This window comes from Miniopterus schreibersii, assembly GCF_964146895.1.
Source record: "Miniopterus schreibersii genome assembly, chromosome: 1".
Lineage (NCBI taxonomy): Eukaryota > Metazoa > Chordata > Mammalia > Chiroptera > Miniopteridae > Miniopterus > Miniopterus schreibersii.
In genome coordinates, this window is record NC_138101.1 from 122,671,502 (window position 1) to 122,690,908 (window position 19,407).

The 19,407-nt window shown below is 38.3% G+C and overlaps 1 protein-coding gene across 3 annotated transcripts in view; it reads left to right on the forward strand.

The window, feature by feature from the left end:
• The window catches only part of SLC25A21 (solute carrier family 25 member 21), a 462,844-nt gene that overhangs the window by 136,654 nt on the left and 306,783 nt on the right, over window positions 1–19,407 (forward strand). The window lies entirely within an intron of this gene.

The window sequence follows — 19,407 nt, forward strand, 5'->3', positions numbered from 1 at the left end:
TTTAAAAATAAATTATGGAAATGTTTTCATATCTGTAATATAGATTTACTTCATAAATTTTTAAAGTTGCACATTAGTCCAGCCAGTGTGGCTCAGCGGTTGAGCATCGACCTGTGATCCAGGAGATTGTGGTTCAATTCTTGTCCAAGGCACATGCCCAGGTTTCGGGCTCAACCCCCAGTGGGGGGCGTGCAGGAGACAGCCAATCAATGACTCTCTCTCATCATTGATGTTTCTGTCTCTCTCCCTCTCCCTCTCCCTCTCCCTTCCTCTCTCTGAAATCAATAAAGATATATTTAAAAATAAATAAATAAAATTGCACATTATTATAGTATACCATAATTTAATCAACAATTTCCATATATGGTCATTATAATGGATAGTATTGCATAATTTTACAAGTATTTCTGTAGGATAAATTTTAAAAACTGGAGTTGCTGGATCAAAAGGTATGTCCATGTTGAATTCAGACAGAAACTGCCACCCTTGAAAGGAACTGCACCATTATCCATGTATTAGAGTGCCAGTTTCCCTAACATTGGATTCTATCCATTTATATTATGTTTTATAATTTGAAAGGAGAAAATCTTACCTTGGCGTTATTTTACTTTACCTTTTCCTGATCTGTGGTGTTGACCAGCTTTTCATATGTTTATTAGTCATTCTATGTTTTGGTTCTATGCTAAAGGATATGAAATGGTTCTAGAAATATAAAAGCAAAATAATATTAAAATATTTAAGAGAACAAAAATGATAAATGTAAAAATGAAAGAAGAAAAGAAAGGAAGGAAGATAATAGGGAAGAATAAAGGAAGGAAGCAGAGACCTGATTACTATTTATTTGTTTGTTATTGGATGACATGAGAATTTTGGAGAGTGGTTGGTAAGGAGAGGGTTAAATATTTTACAAAAATGATCATTTATGCCTTTGCTTGTAAAAGTCGTACATTAACAAAATATTATAGTGTGTTTTTTTTAATATGTCTTTATTGATTTCAGAGAGAGGAAGGGAGAGGGAGAGAGAGAGATAGAAACATCAATGATGAAAGAGTTATTGATTGACTGCCCCCCTGCAAGCCCCCAACTGGGGATCAAACCTGCAACTTGGGCATGTGCCCTGACTGGGAATTGAACTGGCGACCTCTTGGTGCATGGGTCGACACTCAACCGCTGACCCACACCAGCCAGGTAGAACTCAATGTTTTAATGTCTCCTTTTTTACCTATATCTTAAGAGATTTTTGAAAACAAATCTGCAAATGCTCAAGAAACTTTGATAGTTAAAGAGAAAGTTAATAAGGACCTTAAGAAATATTTTTTTCCCTTGGAGCAGCCCAGTGTACTTCATAGAGCAGCTACAGCAGTTATAGCAAACTCAGTAAGAGGTCTCCCAGAGCCATGTGTATCCTGTTCTATTAATAAAGGAAATGTCGACTAGGACACTGGGGATTAGACACAACTAATTTTCTAAAATGCCATTGAGTTGATCTTTATCTGTAAAGCCAACACAGACATACGAATGGTTAAAACGAGCTCCTTGCCTCTCAGATTTCAGTGGATAAAGTCTGGTGTTTTATTTCACACTCATAGTACAGCAACTCTGAATGGTAAGAAGTCTTATTTGTTGAAATAAGACTATTATTTTCAAATACTACTCCAATTATTAGGGTTCTTGGAGTATGTATTTTTAAATTAAAAAGCAATTTAACTTTTGTTTAACTAGACTCTGAACTCTACATTCCACCACTATCCCCCCAAGAAGTCTGATACTGTGCTCTCAGTTACAAGTTCGTGGTGGTTGGACCAAGTTGGCATGTCCCCAAAGCACACTGGCTTTTTTGGAGACTATTTATGATCAAATAAGTTTTGTCATTCCAACACTAGGAATGACAAGTTAAACACAGCCCAACACTGTGATTCTTTGTGGTGACTCTGCTGACTTCAAGAGCAGTTGTTTTACATTGAATGCCCTAAGTGGTGGGTCTATTATGAAAATTGAGTCCTTTAAGCCAAATAACTATTATTAAAATTGGGAAGTTTGGCTACCACACACATGCAGACACTGTTCTAAAAAAATGTTATATGTATTAAATGATGGTATCATAAAATAATAAGTCAGAATTTGACAAAAATTTATCAAAACTCCAGAAAGTATTGAACTTTCTGTTGATGCCTTGAAACTGAGGTTAACTTCTGTGATATTTACTACTTTCTGCATATACAGTTTATACTATTTGTGGACGTGTTATTATTCAGACATATAATTTAGATTCTAATTTCCTAGTCATCTCCTTTTAAGGGTGATAGAGGCAGAAGTTGCAGTGTTAAATTTTTTATAGTAGGTTAATTATAAGTGTGATGAAATATGTAAATTACATGTACAGAATACGCATTTGATGCATCAAGATAACATAAAAATGAAATTTGATAGTAGTAGTTTTTAATTTTTATTCTTAAATATTACAGCTATGTTTTCATGATATAGATTGTACATCAAGCTATCTTCTAACATCAGTGATCATATAAAAGATCTTTGGATTTAATATCCTTGATTTCACTCTTAATGCATGGCCCCAAAGTCCTGACAGGTACTAATTTGTCATTTTGCTGAAGCATGGACTGGAATTGCTTGTACTGGATGGGAGCAAATCATGTTAGCCAGGGAGTGAGCCCAGCTGACTACTCTGCAAGAACTTAGCAGGGCAACTTGGTTGTTCCAATCTGATCATCACTATATTGTAACTTCTGTGAAGAGTAAAAAGTTAGTTTATTTGTGAGAAGTTGACCAGAGAAAAAAGCTAAGAGCTAAATGGTATAATATGAGGTGAGAATGCAAAAGCCTATGAAAAGTGATACTTATTTCACTATGATTTAGTTATATAAAGTGACCCTAATATATGCTCTACAAAGAAGTTAGAAGTGGTTTATGAATCTGTGCTGGGTGTGATCTAGCCAATAGAAAGATGGCTCATCAAGTAAGGGAATTTTTAGCAAAATTGAAAAGGCCATTGACGTTTGGCATGAGAGCATTTCATCATTTTGGATAATAAATGGGTTCCCATCTAGTAAGTACTTCCAACAGTATTTAGCACATAAACACTATACAGGTATTAGCTGTGAAGGTGATGGTGATGGTGATAATGATGATGATGTGATTCTGGAGGGAGCTGTGATTTGAGAGAAAACTGACTTCTACAGGCACTTCTATACACCAGATATCAAGGGTCTGCTGTATTGACTTCAGTTAATTACAAGTATATAAAAGTAAAATGTTTGGTGTGGTTTTATCGACTTATACCCATCACTGCTTATTCCTATAGAGGGTCTCATGAACCTCAAAAGACGAACATCTCTATTACTTTTTCAATTATCTCAATTAGAGTCCCTGGAGAAAAATGTATACAATTAGGAAATGATTTAATATGGGCACATAACCCATAGAATTTAGAAACATTCAAAACGATTATTTTAAACATTTAAAAATATTTTGGAGTTTGGCTATCTTTTTTTCAAGCTCTGTCTGGAAAATCTCTCCTCTCTGACGCATGCCTGGTGGATTGCTTCTCTGAGTCCAAATCCCTCTTCTCGCTGAAGCCTCCTCGGCTCCCTCAGGCTCATGCACCCCTCCCTCTGCTGCCCGAGTACCACTGGCCCCCACCTCTGTCCACGTACCAGCAGCCGCCTCGTTGTGGCTGTTACATCCTGGACTGTAATAATTTGCATTTCTCTCTTATGCTCGACTGCAAGCCTGTTGAGAAAGAAAGTACGTCCTCACTAAATATATGAATGAACCTCAAGTCATTTCACATATGACAATATGAGATTAAGAGAGATCTAATATTTCAAGTAATGCAGGTGTCAGGCAATTGCCATGTCAGAAAGAATATAAGTTTCTCCTTCCCAGCCCTGCAAAAAAGATTTTGTTATGAGCTGATAATGCACAGCTGCAGTCAAGGAGAGTTGATTTTGTAAAATATTTATTGAGTCTCTCTCTACTGCATTTCAGGTACTATGCTATTGCATTTCACATGTTTCATCTTACTGAATCCTCTCAACAATCCCATCAGGTATTACTTGTTTTTCCCTCAATTTTCAGATAAGGAAATTAAAGCTAAGAGAGACAGAGGCACAGGTAAATAAATGGCAGGGTAAAATTTGAACCAGATGTTCGGACTCCCTAAGTTGAGTTTTCTCCCCACCATTCTATCCAAACTAAGTTTTTGACCACCTATACTAGACAATTGTTTGAGTTCTAAAGACACTTTTCACACCATGTCAACATTTCTTAAGTTGTTAAAGCCTACAAAGCTATGATATATTTCGCGAACCTTGTCTCTCCCCACTATCTCTAACGTAGATTTATCGTTGATTTTGCCTGTCCTATCCTGTCTTGTAAACATTAATGCCTGAACTAGTTGGACCACTGAGAGGGTAATGTCAAGACATCAATCTATCTGTAACATTCATTGAGCATTCTATGACTAGGCTGTTGCTTTTATGGGGGGGGGGGAGGTGCTTAGGAGGCACCAAATGAGTCAGAGAATTTTCATTACATTTAGACACCATACTAATTCAGAGATGTCACCAGTGATGGTATGTTAACTTTAGGGACAACTGGAAGATTCTTTCTTTTCTTTCTTCTTTCCACCAGATCTTTCTGATTTAAGATTTTTCATACAAATCCAAATTAAATTCTTTAATATTTAGTATCCCTTAGTTCCAAGGAAATGTATTAAGCCTGTCACTGAGGTAAATTAATAGATTGGTTCTGAGCACCTGATGGAGTGAGATTAAGAAAAAGAAAAGGGCCCGGCTGGGGTATGGCTCAGCGGTTGAGCATTGACCTAGGATCCAGGAGATCAAGGTTCGATTCCCAGCCAGGGCAGATGCCTGGGTTGCGGGCTTGATCCCCAGTCGGGAGTGTGCAGGAGGCAGCGGATCAGTGACTTTCTCATCACTGATGCTTCTATCTCTCTCCCTCTTCCTCTCCCTTCCTCTCTCTGAAATCAATAAAGATATATTTTTTAAAAAAGAGCGTGTTTTTTTTAAAAAAAAAGAGAGAAAAGGGAGAAACAAGAGCAGTCATGGGAGGGGAGAAAGAACTAAGAGAAGGCTTGTGCTTGCCCTGCACCTGGGCTTGGATTCCTCCCTCAGGCTTTATCTCCAGGCGCTTCCTCACATAGAGAACTGCCCTCCTGGACTCAGTTTGTCTTCCGTTTCAATTTGTTTACTGAATTTCTTTGGTCACACAAGAATAGATGTTGTATTAACAATAAAATATATTTTCAGCTTTTGTTGTAAAATTATTTTTTGTTCTAAACAATCCTTTATCTAATTTCACCATAAAATAATTCAGACATAAAACTGAGGAAACAGCTGTAAAGAAGGAACAAAAAACATTAACATTTAATCAAAGCGTCTCTCCCTTCTCTAGCATCATCTCTTAATTAATGAAGATTTGAGTGTATCTCTTTGTAAGGCCAACTCTGCATTACTTCAGGTGGTTAAAGTTATGGGGTGCCACTCTAGCAGGTGGATTGGGTGGCTGTGGTGAATCGTCATGAGATGTAGTTTAAAAATCAATGGTAGCCTGGCCCACGTAGCTCAACGGTTGAACATTGACCTAGGATCCAGGAGATCAAGGTTTGATTTCCAGTCAGGACTCATGCCTGGATTGCAGGCTCGATCCCCAGTGGGGGGCTTGCAGGAACCAGCCGATCAATGATTCTCTCTCACCATTAATGCTTCTATCTCTCTCTCCCTCTCCCTTCCTCTTTCTGAAATCAATGAAAATATATATATATATATATATATATATTAAAAAATCAGTGGTAAAGGAGGTGGCTTTATATTGATGTGGCTCCAGTTGGCTACAGGAAACTATGTGAGCTTTAGGGCTTTACATCCTCTATTGCAATGGCTGCCCCCCTCCCTCCCCCCTGGCACACACGCACACACACACACACCTCCTTTGTCAGGTTGTGTAGGGTCAGAGCAGCATCCAGACTATATATCTAACATGTACATATTTCACACAAATTTGGATAAAGAGAGTTGAGTCAAATATCTAGAATTCTATTCAGTAATTCAGCAGAATAAACTCTTGTTTTGGAGTGGTGATATTTGGAGCAATGAGAAGCCTGACAAATTAGTTTGATAATCTTTTCCAACAGCCAGCTTTAGACAGTCTGAAAATTTGTACAACCCTTTTAGCCTGATAGTTTACTTGAGGGTGGTGAGAAATGATGTTGGGAGATTGCATAGCAATCATATAGACAAGTTCTTCAAAATAATCAGAAGTAAATGCAGAATCATTGAGATGACAGAGATTTTAGATGGAATTTGGTATATTTAAAAATGTGCTTATCCTGCTTTTGTTGAAAAGATGAATGAATATATAAATGGATTAACTATTGATAATTTCTTCCCTTAAAGTGTGCCAGTAAAATCAAGATAGATGAATACCTTTTTTTTTTTTAGTCAAGAAAACCAGATTTCTTGGGCAAATTATGCTGAGTGGCCTGAAAGTTCTTAAGGCCAAAATAAGTCCCAGGCCATCAGGTCACTTTTAGCCAAGCCTTTTGCATGAATGGTTACAGAAAGTGCTGCATGTAATCTGGCCAAGCTACGTGATGGCCAGTTCTTGGAATAAAAATTGTGTCTCTCATCTATCTTTCTGCTCTCTAACTTATTCTCTGGTCTCTTCACATTGGTAAGTGATCAAATGACTTAGCATTAGTTGCCATTGTAGAAAAAATTATGTTTAAAAAAATTGATTGGTTCCAGGGTTATGCCATTTCTTTGTTTTAAGAGATTGTGGGTAGGGTGCATAGTAATCTTAGTAAGTATTACTGGAGGAAATGGCAAATTAAAAAGTACTTAAGTTAAAGTTCCTTGGTGAGTAATACTATATTTACTACATTTCTGTGATTCTGAATTTTTATCTCGTGTCAGATTTGACATCAATTTAGTATACCTCTTTTTTTTTAAAGCGGAACTACCATAAAACGTATATTTCTTTGTAAAATAATTCCAATTTTAGAAACATTAAAATGTGGGAGGAAACAGGTATTAAGGAAATAATTTTGTCTGAGGTTTGTCTGAGATTCTGGAGCAGTATTTTAGGAAATTAAATATTGATCAACTTAGACAATATGGAATTTTGCAGAACCTCTTTTTTCCCCAGCCAGTATAATAAATTACTGAATGGCTGTACTAGAGGTTTCCTTGTCATCAATCTTGGTTTTCACAATTTTGGTAAATCTTTTTACAGGAACCTTATTTAGTAATTTGTTTAATAAGTTTATAAATATGTATGCTGTTATACACATATTTTTAGATTGGCATATAATTTGCGGCATAGAGAGAAATATAGGGCTATTATCCTTCAAAATAAAATGCTGAAACTAATACATGAAATTTTTATTCAACTTTTGAAAATACTATAAAAAGTTTAGAAAAGGAGGCCAATGACTGCACTTTATCATTAATGTAACAACAGTGGGAAAAGCCCACACTTTTCAAATGTGGGCCTATGGTAGGCTGAAGCCAAGAACACAATTAATTTACCATTACCTAGCAAATTCTTTTTTAGAAAACTTTATTGTAATTTGCTCAATAAGTAGATAATGGACTTTATTTTTTAAGAAGAAAAAGGGAAAAATATTCTAGAGATACAATGGTGATATACTTTGTTTTATATAGGCAACATACATGTTATCTGTGTTTTATGGTATAATTATTTTCATTTTGTGTGTAATGTGCTTTAATTCCACATGCACTGATTTTGTATGTGTATATTTGAAAAATATTAACTTTGAATCACATTTTACATACATATATATACATATATATGCATGGAAAGTATACAGTATATTTATTTATAAGGGAATATAGATCGCAAAACATACTTAAGACAAATCTAATCCATAAGTGCAGTATTTAAAAACAAAATGTATGATAACTAGGTAAGTGAGCTCAATTCTTAACAGATGCTGTATTATGTTTCATAGTATGTAACAAACCTTTTTGTTTTTAACTTTTGTGTATCATTATACTATCCAATCATGGCTATTTAATAAAGTACAATGGATGACTATTGACGTAGTTCTTAAAGAATAAATAAGAGAAACCAAACAAGATACTACATTGGCTACAGATGGGATCTAAGAACCAAAAACAAGAGGTTAATGTTGAAGAGCTTCCTGAGCTTCCTGTGGAAGTCAGTCAAAATGAGACTGAACCTAAAGACTTGCATCTCTGACCTTTGCTGTCTCCAGAAATCTTTTTGTCATGATGTGCATGCGTGTGTGCACAGAGGTATGAAAGCTACCTAGATGGAATAGTTTGGAAAGTAACATAAAGCACCGTATCCTTAGAGGATTGGTGATTCCACATAGGTCTGTGTCACTTGAAGCACTACCTCCCATCGAATAGCTGGTGGAGACCCAGAGCAGAGATCTGAAGGGATGGGTATGGATCATAATGAATTCCTTGGCCTTGCCCCATTCTTATCCCTCTTTCTAGAAAGACCTCCAAAAGGTGTTTTAAGTATTATACTAAGCAAAATATGCCAGTCAGAGAAAGACAGATACCATGAGATCTCACTAATGTGTGGAATCTAATGACAAAATAAGCTGATGAATAAAATGAAACCAGAAGCATGGATGCATGAAACAGACTGGTGGGTGCCAAAGAGGGGGTTGGGGGTGACTGGATAAAGAAGGTGAAGGGATTAGCTAAAGAACATATATGCATAGCCCATGGACAATAGTGTGGTGCAGGCCAAGGGAGGGGGAGGCGGAGGTGGATGGAGGTGGGCACAGGGGGTATTAGGGACATCTGCAATAGTGTCAACATTAAAATTTTTAAATACAATATATATATGTTTGTGTGTGTGTGTGTGTGTATATATATATATATATACACATACAGTGAGAAAAAGAAATTAGAAAGCACTACTGTGTAATAGTTATGAGATTGGGCCTTGGAATCAGCAAACTTGCTTTGAGCCCTGGCTCTGCCCCACTGGTTTCTCCACAGCAGGTGCCTCTGACTAATGAGCTATTTACTAGGCTCTAAAGGGTGGAAGGGAGGATGTGACTTCCCAGGGGTTCTGCAGCTGGTTCCTCTTCTGGAGGAGCCCTCAGCAGGCTATTGGCTACTCACGCCAGAGGCAAGAGGTGGTCGGAGAATGGCTGGAACAATTCTGGATTTTGTTGTTTTTTTTTCAGAGGTGTTCACCTGATCATTAGCAAAGAAATGGTGGCACAGAAAATGTTCAATCCATCCATCTTCCTGTCTGGTGGCTTTTTCAGTTACCCCATGAATTACATATTTTCACTGACTTAACACATAACCTTGGCCCAGGTGCCCTCAAATGCAGCAATAACATGAAATCCATGTGTTGACTTTGCAGCCATTTTTATTTCTGTCTAAGACAGGTTTCAGGTTAGTAGATAAAACACTCTTGACATCTTTAATACCCTTTACAGGGTCTTTTATAAATAATAGTTGTCAGTTGATAGTTTTTCCCCCAAGCATTGATGACATTTCAAAATAGAATTTGGTGTGTGGCTGCATGTTGTTCTTGGAAAATAAAGACGAATTATTTACATGCTCTACCACCAAATACCTTTTTCATTATTTTGCCATTTAATAATGTTGTCTTAATGCCTCATAGAACATGTGGCACCAATAAGCTAATCATAATCAAAGAAAACATTGATTCTAAGAGTGGTTTGTGGCAATACTTTCTACTGGCATTATGCTTACAGAAAGAAAGATTATTAACACTTACAGTGGGTGAGTTCTCAGAGTGCTTGGTCTTGAGTGGAGTGGGGTAGTGTTTTATTGGAAAATAGCACACATTAAGAAAGGTATGTATCTTAAGTGTATGGTTTGACCAATTTTACCATCTGCATATGCCCACCTAACTAGTGCTCAGAGCAAGAAACAGGCATTACCCAAACCCCAATAACCCCTCTTGTAACTCCTTCTAATTACTATACCCTGTAAGAAACCACTAACCTGACTTCTACCATCATAGATTAGCTTTGCTATTTTGAACATTATTGGGATGCAGCCATAAAGTGTGTACATTTTGTTCCTGGCTTCTTTACACAGCATTGTGTCTGTGAAATTCATTCATGCTGTTGTATACAGTTGTGATTTGTTTATTATAACCACTGCTGTCTAGTGTCGCATGAATACATTATAGTTTATATTGATGAGTATTTGAGTAGTTTCCAGTTTTTAACTAGTTATGAATAGTGCCATTATGAATATTCTTGTAAAGGTATTTTGGTGAACATATGAACATTTCTGTTGGGTATATAGTGATGAGGGAGAGCTGCTAAAAACTGTTTAAGTGCTCAGCTTCAGTAGATGCTGCCGGTTTTCATTATATCTATTACCTTTCAAAAATGCAAACAATCCCTGAAGTTCCACTGCTACATCAAGGTTTCTGAACTATAGACTGAAAGACTTACTGGAAAGGCTGCACCAGAATATCATGGACTAGTCCTTGTCTCTAATAAGGACAGTGGATCCACATAGCTGTATACTATATACACTATATTCACTAGACTGATATGTACAATTTGTAATCGTTTCACCTGAATGTTATTGCATTTTATCTGATTAGCTGCTCTTGGTTTTCTCCTTGCTCTTTAATCATCTTTTCCCTTCAGCACCTATCACTGTGCTGTAGATACTCCTATTAACTCCATTTTACAGATAAGGTACAGAGAAGCTAAGTAACTTGCTCAAAGCTATGTAAGTAGGAAGTAGGGGGGATGTGTGCACCTTCTTTACATGTAAATCATATTAGATCTTTAAAAGCTGATCAGATATAATCCTGAAGACCAGACCTGTGTTCAGAGAAAGCTCATAGGGCTGGTAGAGTCCTCAATTCCACAGAAGACAAAGCATTTGGACAGTTTACAGGAAAATATCTGAGATGAAAGCTTTCTGTCTTGTAATATTTACAGATGCTAAATTCATACCCACCTCAGTGAGCATAGTAGAGACATGGTTAAAAATAAGGGCGCTGGACCTGGCCTTAAATCCCCATCACCCCACCAGAGAATCAAGTTCTCTGAAGAAAACACATCAGACCTGTACTTTCCTTATGATGCTTTTTGCTGGGGTCTTGCACTGAGGGCAGGAGTCATGTCACAGTCAGTTGTATTCCCCTGTTGTGCCTGGTGCTGTTTCTTTATGATAAGTACCAATGAATATTTGTGTCAGGAACAATGAAATACTTGATATTGTATGTTATTTACTATTTATACCTCATCTACTTTTAAAGGACCAGAAACAACTTGCAAGGGAAAAATATGGTATTTACATGTTTTGGGGCAGTTGAGATAAGAGGATTACTACATTTAGGAAGTGACTGACTAAAAATCCTAGTAGTTTAATGCAAAGTAGAAAATATGCTGAGTAAAATGACTCCTATTTTCTGAGAGGAAACAAATACATATCTTGGAAATATTTGTTTATATACCTGTCTTCCCCCTCTAGACAGGGCAGCTTTTTGTGAGTGGGGCATGTGTCTTATTTAAATTTGTATCCCTAGAGCCAATCACAGTGTTTAACATGTGGCACCTGAGTGAATGAACGAACAAAGGAAGAAAGAAGGAAGGAAAAGACGAAGGAAAGCAGAGAGATAGTGCATTTCTCGGAACTACCATTAGAACAAGAATGTTGGAAAGACTGATACATGTCAGTTAAATTATGACTCCTTTACTTGCTAGATGTCTTCCCTTGAGCAAGTTACTTAACTTTTCTGGGCATCAATCTTTATCTATAATGTTGATTAATAATTCTAACCACCTCTTAAAGATTGTATGAAATAATGCATGCATTTAAAGGTCCTGACATATCATGATTACTTGACAAACATTAGTAATTCATTCACTTAGCACATTTAATCAGGGGCTACAACATGCTGGGCCCTATTCTGTGTGCTGAAGCTACAGAATTTAGCAAAACAAAGTCCTTAGTTTTATAGAGCTTACGTCCTAGTGGGGTATGGAGGCAGAAAAAAAATAGCCATATAAAATCAGAGAGTGGTAAGTGCTATGAAAAAAAGATAAAAGCCTGGAAGGCATCATGGTGGTGAGGCTGCTCTTCTCCACAGAGTGGTCAGAGAAGGTCTCCGGGTGAGGTGGCCTCTGAGAGAGCTGAAGGAAGGAGGGGATGGAGTGTGGAGGCCTCAGGGAAGACAGACCAGGTGGAGAAGCAGTATCTGGAAAGGCCTTGCAGTGCAGAGTGTGTTGGATGTAGCTGCGGACAACCAGGAGTCCAGTGGCCTGAAACAGAATGAGCAAGAGGGGAGGGAGAGCTGAGGCTGATGAGAGCAGGTGCTAGATCATGGCCTTGTAAGGACTTCTGAGTTTGGTGGGAAGCCACTGAAGGGTTTTGGGCATGGAGTAATGGAACCTGATTTGTCGCTGTAAAGGATTATTCTGGCTGCTATGTGGAGAAAAGATGGTAGCAAGGTGTGATTGGAAACAGAAGAACAATTAGGAGGCAGTTGAAATATCACAGACAAGAGTTGTTGGTGGCTTAGACCGAGATGGTAGCAGTGGAGATGGGAAGAAGAGATCAGAATTGGGTGCATATAAATGTAGGCTTGATTTGGTTTCTCATTTTGGAATGCATGGGGGTGAGAGAGAAAAAGGAGTGAAGGTAAGCGCTAAGATTTTGGGCCCAAGGAACTAGGTCAACTGGAGTTATTGACCAAGATGGAAAGGATGGGGAAGATTTTTCTTCTGGGTGGTGGAAGTTGATGGAGGAGAGATCAAAGATTCTTATTTGCGTATTCTCTTATCTATTTATTCATTCACTGCTCATTGATCTGCTGCTGTATGACAGATCAGTGAGGGGGAAAATGACAAAAACCTTTTCCTTTTAGAAGTTTTCATTCAAATGCAGGAAGACAATAGATAATAAATAATACATTAGTGAACTTGCTGTTACTGCCTCAATTCCCTTGTGAGTTCTCAAACAACTTGCTTCTAAAACCTTTGGGCCACAACATCTTCTGTTGTCTTTGATGATACTTTCTTTTCAATTTGCATCTCTTTTTTTTTTCCAGTCCTCTTCAGATGCAAAAAAATAGGCTCTTCTTTGGCACACAATTCACACCAAATGCTCACTCTAGACATTATTTGTAGCTGAATTCTCCATAATGAAATATAAGTGTACATGCTTATCTAGACTTAGTGCTGTTTAGATATGTATGGAGATGTGGTGATCTAGTTTAGGGGTACTAGCTCCTTCCTGCTTAATAGTAACTTGTCCCAAGTTCATAATTTATTCCAGAATCATCTTGACAATTTTTCTACCTCAAATTTATATTTCTTTGGCCATGCTCAAAACCTGTATAGCTTTTTGCTCACCTCAGTACTCGTTAGTGCAGCACGTTCCACTGTATTTCATATTACTCTAAGTCCAAAAGACAGACCATGAAAAAAGTGTTCTGCGATCAATAGGTTTAAGAATGCCACATTTTATCTATCTCACTTGGAAATTCACACTGTACATGACCATTTTTAAGGCTCTGAGAAGTCTCACAGTAAGAAACTTGTTTAAAACTGTTTGCTCAACATGTCTAACGCTTACTTTATCATAAAATGGGAACTTAGTAACATTCTGCAGAAATAGTGTTCCAGAGTTCACACTTGGGGAAAATGCTGAGTGGGCTGACAGCTTTGTAGGCAAGAAATCCAGAGAAATGGGTTCCAGTATTGAAGCTGGCTTTGTTTGTGTAACCTTAAGCAAGGCAGTTAACCTCTCTGTCCCCAAGATTTCTCATTTTTAAAATGCTGGTAACAGCACACTCTCTCCTAAGTTCGCTTTGGGCTTTCCCTAGTATGTCTAAATGCATAAAATATGAATGAAAGCACTTTATGCACGTTTAAGTAATATAGTTTAAATTTTACTTTACATGTCTCTTCAGTCAAGCATTTAATTTCCATCTCATGCATATTCTAAAGTAATATTTATTTTTAACTTACATAGTAATTTTATTGCCAAGTTAAGTTCCTCTCACCAGCAGTCTAATTTGTGCTTGTTATCCATAGCAAAGTGTAAACTATCCCCTCCTATAGGAAGTCATCCTCAATTCAGCCTCCTCCTCTCTGTCCCCTCTGTACTCCTTTGGTCACTCATTGAGAAAGTCTGTCCCTTCTCTGGTACGTAGCTCTGCAAGGGCACAGACCATGTCTTCATTGGCTGGCACATAAAGCAGGAGTTCAATTAATATTGCTCCGAATCCTAAATTGTTCCATTTCTAAGAATTACATCATTCTGTTTTCAATTTTGGTACCCACAAAACTGGGGGAGGGGAGCTCTCTTTCCTTCATCTTGAGTGTGTTTATCATCAGGGTTCCCACAACATAATCCTTCACTGGCTTTGCTTTGGTTCTAGTTCTGAGAACAAATTGTCCTGTGGTTCAGGGCACTGCCTGCTTTCCTACTGAGACTTGGGCTGTCTCTTCCCTCTCATTCCTTCCTTTCCCTTAGTGAAGTCAAACACTGATCAGTAGAAGCAGGAACGACTCCAAGGCTTCCTTCTTTCTCCCTTCTTTTGAAATAATTGCTCTTCCTTTGATCCACATTACTATTTTTTTTAATGTACTCTCTGTGTAATTGTCACCACATTCCTGTGTAAAGACACTTGGAGGAGGGAGAGCCCATGGCCCTGTCACTTCACCTGTGAGTCTTAAGTTAATGATGACAACCTGGCTCACTAACTTTTGAAGCTGTCTCCCTTTCACCTCACTCTTCTCTCCTTTATTTCTTCACCTAATTGTTTTGGTTTCTTTGCTCATAAGTTCTCTATAACACCATTTCTTCATACAAGCAATAGCCTAGGGGAACCTAGGAGAGAAACACGTGAACAGTAAAAAGACCAAATAGGATCTCTCCTAGACACTATGATTAACAACTTACACTGGCTGCTCACAACAATATATTATTATCCCTATTTTACACATGAGGAAATAGAGTCACAAAAAGGTTAACTTGACCAACATAGAAAGCAGAGAATCCAGGCTTTGAAACTTGGACATTTGGCTCCAGAGACCTTTAAAAAAAAAAAAATCAATATATATATATATTGATTTCAGAGAGAGGAAAGGAGAGGGGGAGAAAGAGAGAAAGAAACATCAGCGATGAGAGAGTCATCACTGACCATTGATCAACTGCCTCCTGCATGCCCCCCACTGGGGATCGAGCCCACAACCCGGGCATGTACCCTGACCGGGAATCAAACCACAATCTACTGGATTCTAGGTCAATGCTCAATCACTGAGCCATGCCGGCCAGGCCAGAGACCTTATTTTTAAATCCACTCTATTATACTCCTACCAGATGCAGTAGGAAGTTGTTAATGTCTGATGCTGGGCATCTGTGAGGACCTGAGCAAGATGCCTGGCATGACTTTAGTGTGATCGAATGACGCACAGAGAACTAAGAAGATGGATGCTCGGTGGGCCAAGAGAAGGTAGCTGGACAGAATAGTAGATATTAATGAAGACTTTAACCAAGAGAAGACACAAAGGGTGTGATAGACTCTGAGGGCAGGAAGAGCAGAAGCCAGCTATGGCAATGACAGCAGAGAGTGGTTGGAGAGATAGGATGCAGAATGGTTGAAAACTTTGGAGCCATGGGTTGGAAACTGGGCTTTGCCAATTTTAGCTGACTTGTAGGTGGCTCATCTACAATGGTGCTCAAATTGCAGTAGCTGACAGTTCCAAGGTCTGAATGACAGGTTGACTCTACATCATATACTGCTTTCTTAAAGATATTTTCAAGGATTTAGAGTCTCTACACTATATTCTGATAAGCTCATCAAGTTTGGGACAGGATCATGAGCTTTCCTCCTGATGAGGAGAAAATATGTTTCATATAGTTTGTGGTGGCTGGCATGGACTCTATACAGAATTAAGTGTCCTATGCCCCTGTTAGTATTCCTGTTCCAGACAATGCCAAATAGTCTCAAAATCTGATATTAGATAAGTCTTTTTATAAGACTTAAGTTTTTCTGTACACTTCAACTCATTAATTATAAGCTTAAAATGGTACTTTATCTGTGGTTCTAGATTTTACTCAAAGAGACATAGGCATTCTCTATATTTCTAGAACGCTGTGATTTAAAAAAAAAAAAATTACTTTAATAAAGAGCAAAACTTGAAACAGAGTTTTCAAAATTCACATTGGGAATGTAAGAGCTATTGTTTCGCCCTACTTGCCTCAAATTATAAAAGAGAAATGGACTTAAAGGAAAACTTGTATAATAGTAAAGCTGGGTAAAGAGGAGGAACAATTGATAGTTATCCAGGGCACCAGCATGTTACACAAAAGGTCACCTCTATGAATGAGTCACTTGCAGTGGGCCCACAAAAGGTATACACCACAGTAGCAACAGATGATTGCCATAGGGCTGACTTCCGAGGACAGTGGGTCCTGTTACCTGTGGGCCTTTGGTGCACCAATGGAGATCTGGTGGTCCTCCTACCCCCGGTGCCTCCCTCTCCTCAAGTGTTTGGTTCACATCAGTGTTACATGAATATTTAAATAACACCAGTTTGAAGGGACCAAATTATTAGTTTGCTTGGGTGCTTGGGGAATCCGATGTTTTGGTCAGAGCTGTGCACTATCTAAGGGAACATATTAAACTGATAAATGTTAATCTATTAACCTGATATTGCAAAAATGCTAAATCTAACAACTTGGATCTTTATGATGATAAAATACAGAGGCATCATTGCACAGACCAGAGAAAACTATGACCAGTTGAGTGTTCTGGTCTAGAGCCTGCCCCTAACCAACACTGGGATTTATGCTTATCATTTGAACCTTGTATCAACTGCATTTTTTATTTTTATTATTATTTTTTAAAATCTTGCTTATAATACTTCAACAGTTCCTAATGATAGGAGTACTAATCAAAAAGTTTCTTTGGAAAACTATGAAAAGACATACACTTCCAGGTAGAATATATACCAAGGAAGAATATGTAATAATATTATAAAATCTCACAGATTTGACTAAAGCAGATGTTTTTCATGAATTCAAAGCATTTTATGGCTGAAAGGGATATCAGAGAGTAGGTAAGGTCTAATTTGCTTCCATTGAAGCCTAGAGAGGTTGCTGAAGGTCGCAGAGATTTGTCCTGATGTTTAACATTGACAAATGTTTGGAAAACACCTTCTCAAAAAACTCATTGCACCTGGAATTGCAAATGGAGCAGGAAGAGGGAATTTCAGTGCTTTCCCTAAGTAGCCTTTTAGTTGTTTCCAGCTTCTTTCCTTTAAACATGAAATGAAGGGATGCGTTTATGAGTTTTGCTGCCTGAATTTTGCCTTGGTGTTTATTTCAAGTGAAATGTTGCAATTACAACTATACTTCTCACTACATATTTTTTTCCAATGAGTTTGGCTCAAAAACTCACACTACTTCCTAAATATTATAAACATCATACACTATTTATTATAGAAAGGGGAAACCTCAAACCTGAACAGAAAACTAGCTTGAATCAAAATTAATTTGAAAATCATATTGGAGGCTTAGAAGGGCAGGGTGAAACTCACTCACTTGATCACAGCCAGGTTTTTAATTTTTTTTTATTTTAAGTTTTATTATTGTTTCAAATATTACAGATGTCCCTTTTTCTCCCCAATGACCCGTTCCACCCCGTTCCTTCCCCCTGCCCAGTCCCTCTCCCCACCGTTGTCCCTGTCCTTGGGTTGTGCATATATGCACATAAATTCTTTGGTTACTCTCTCCCCCTCCACCCACCCGCCCTCCTCCATCCCTCTGACATTCATCAGTCTCATCTATGCTTCCATGTCATTGAATCTATTCTGTTCATCAGTTTATTAAGTTCTTTAGATTCCACGTATAAGCGAGATCATGTGATATTTGTCTTTCGCTGCCTGGCTTATTTCACTTAGCATAATATTCTCCAGGTCCATCCATACTGTCCCAAAGGGTACGAGATTCTTCTTCTTTACAGCTGTGTAGTACTCCATGGTGTGAATGTCCCACAGCTTTTTTATCCACTCATCTACTGATGGACACTTGGGCTGTTTCCAGATCTTAGCTATTGTAAACTGTGCTGCTATGAACATCGGGGTGCATATATCCTTTCTGATGAATGTTTCAGGATTCTTAGGATACATTCCTAGGAGTGGAATCACTGGGTTGAACGGCAGCTCCATTTTTAATTTTTTGAGGAACCTCCATACTGTTTTCCATAGTGGCTGCCCCAGTCTGCATTCCCACCAGCAGTGTACTAGGGTTCCCCTTTCTCCACACCCTCGCCAGCACATGTTGTTTGCTGATTTGTTGATGGAGCCATTCTGGCAGGTGTGAAGTGATACCTCATTGTGGTTTTAATTTTCATCTCTCTGAATGATTAGCGACGTCGAGCATTTTCTCATGTGTCTCTTGGCCGTCCGTATGTCCCCTTTGGAGAACTGTCTATTTAAGTCCTTTGCCCATTTCTTAATTGGGTTGTTTGTCTTCCCCTAGCTGAGTGCTATGAGTTCTTTGTACACTTTGGAAATTAGCCCCTGATCAGATTCATCCTTGGCAAATATGTTTTCTCAGACCGTGGGGTTCCTTTGTATTTTGAGGCTGTTTTCTTTTGCTGTGCAGAAGCTTTTTAGTTTGATGTAGTCCCATATGTTTATTTTTTCCTTTGTTTCTCTTGCCCTAGGAGATGTATCAGTAAAAAGTCCACTACGTAGGATGTCGATCACAGCCAGGTTTAATGCCCAAAGCTAATTTTAGAGGAAGAGCCCCATAATGTCCTCTTAGTCAGGGTCCTCCAAGTAGACATCAAACTGGGATTAGATGTGCAAGGATTTTACTAGAAGATACCAGGGCCAGCTTCATAGGTGATCTACCCATGCAGTTGCACAAGGCCCTGAATTTAGAATACTTGGTTTAATACTCTATTATCCCTGACTCAAAACTTTTTTATTCCCCTATCACCAAAACATATTTATTCAGGAAAAAGAAAGGGTTACAATCCAGTGCACGAAGATGTGGAAAACCACATGCACACATGTTGAAATTCTTCATAATTTTTGAACAAAGGGTTCCGTGTTTTTATTTTGTACTGAAATTATGTACTTGGTCCTGTGAAAGGAAATGGGGAGGGAGCCAGGAGAGGTAGAGTAGTTCTGTCTGACCCCTATGCAGATCTACCCTGAGTGAAGGTGAGAGGAAGGGAAGGGGGATGGGGGACGGGGTGGAAGCTCCTAGGCTGCAGTGCAATCTGAGGAAAGTTTGGTCTGCAAGACAGTCATAGGAGTCCTTAAGCCAAATTGGCAGTCAGAGGAGGAAGTTAGATAGTTACCCAGGATACCAACACATTACACAGAAG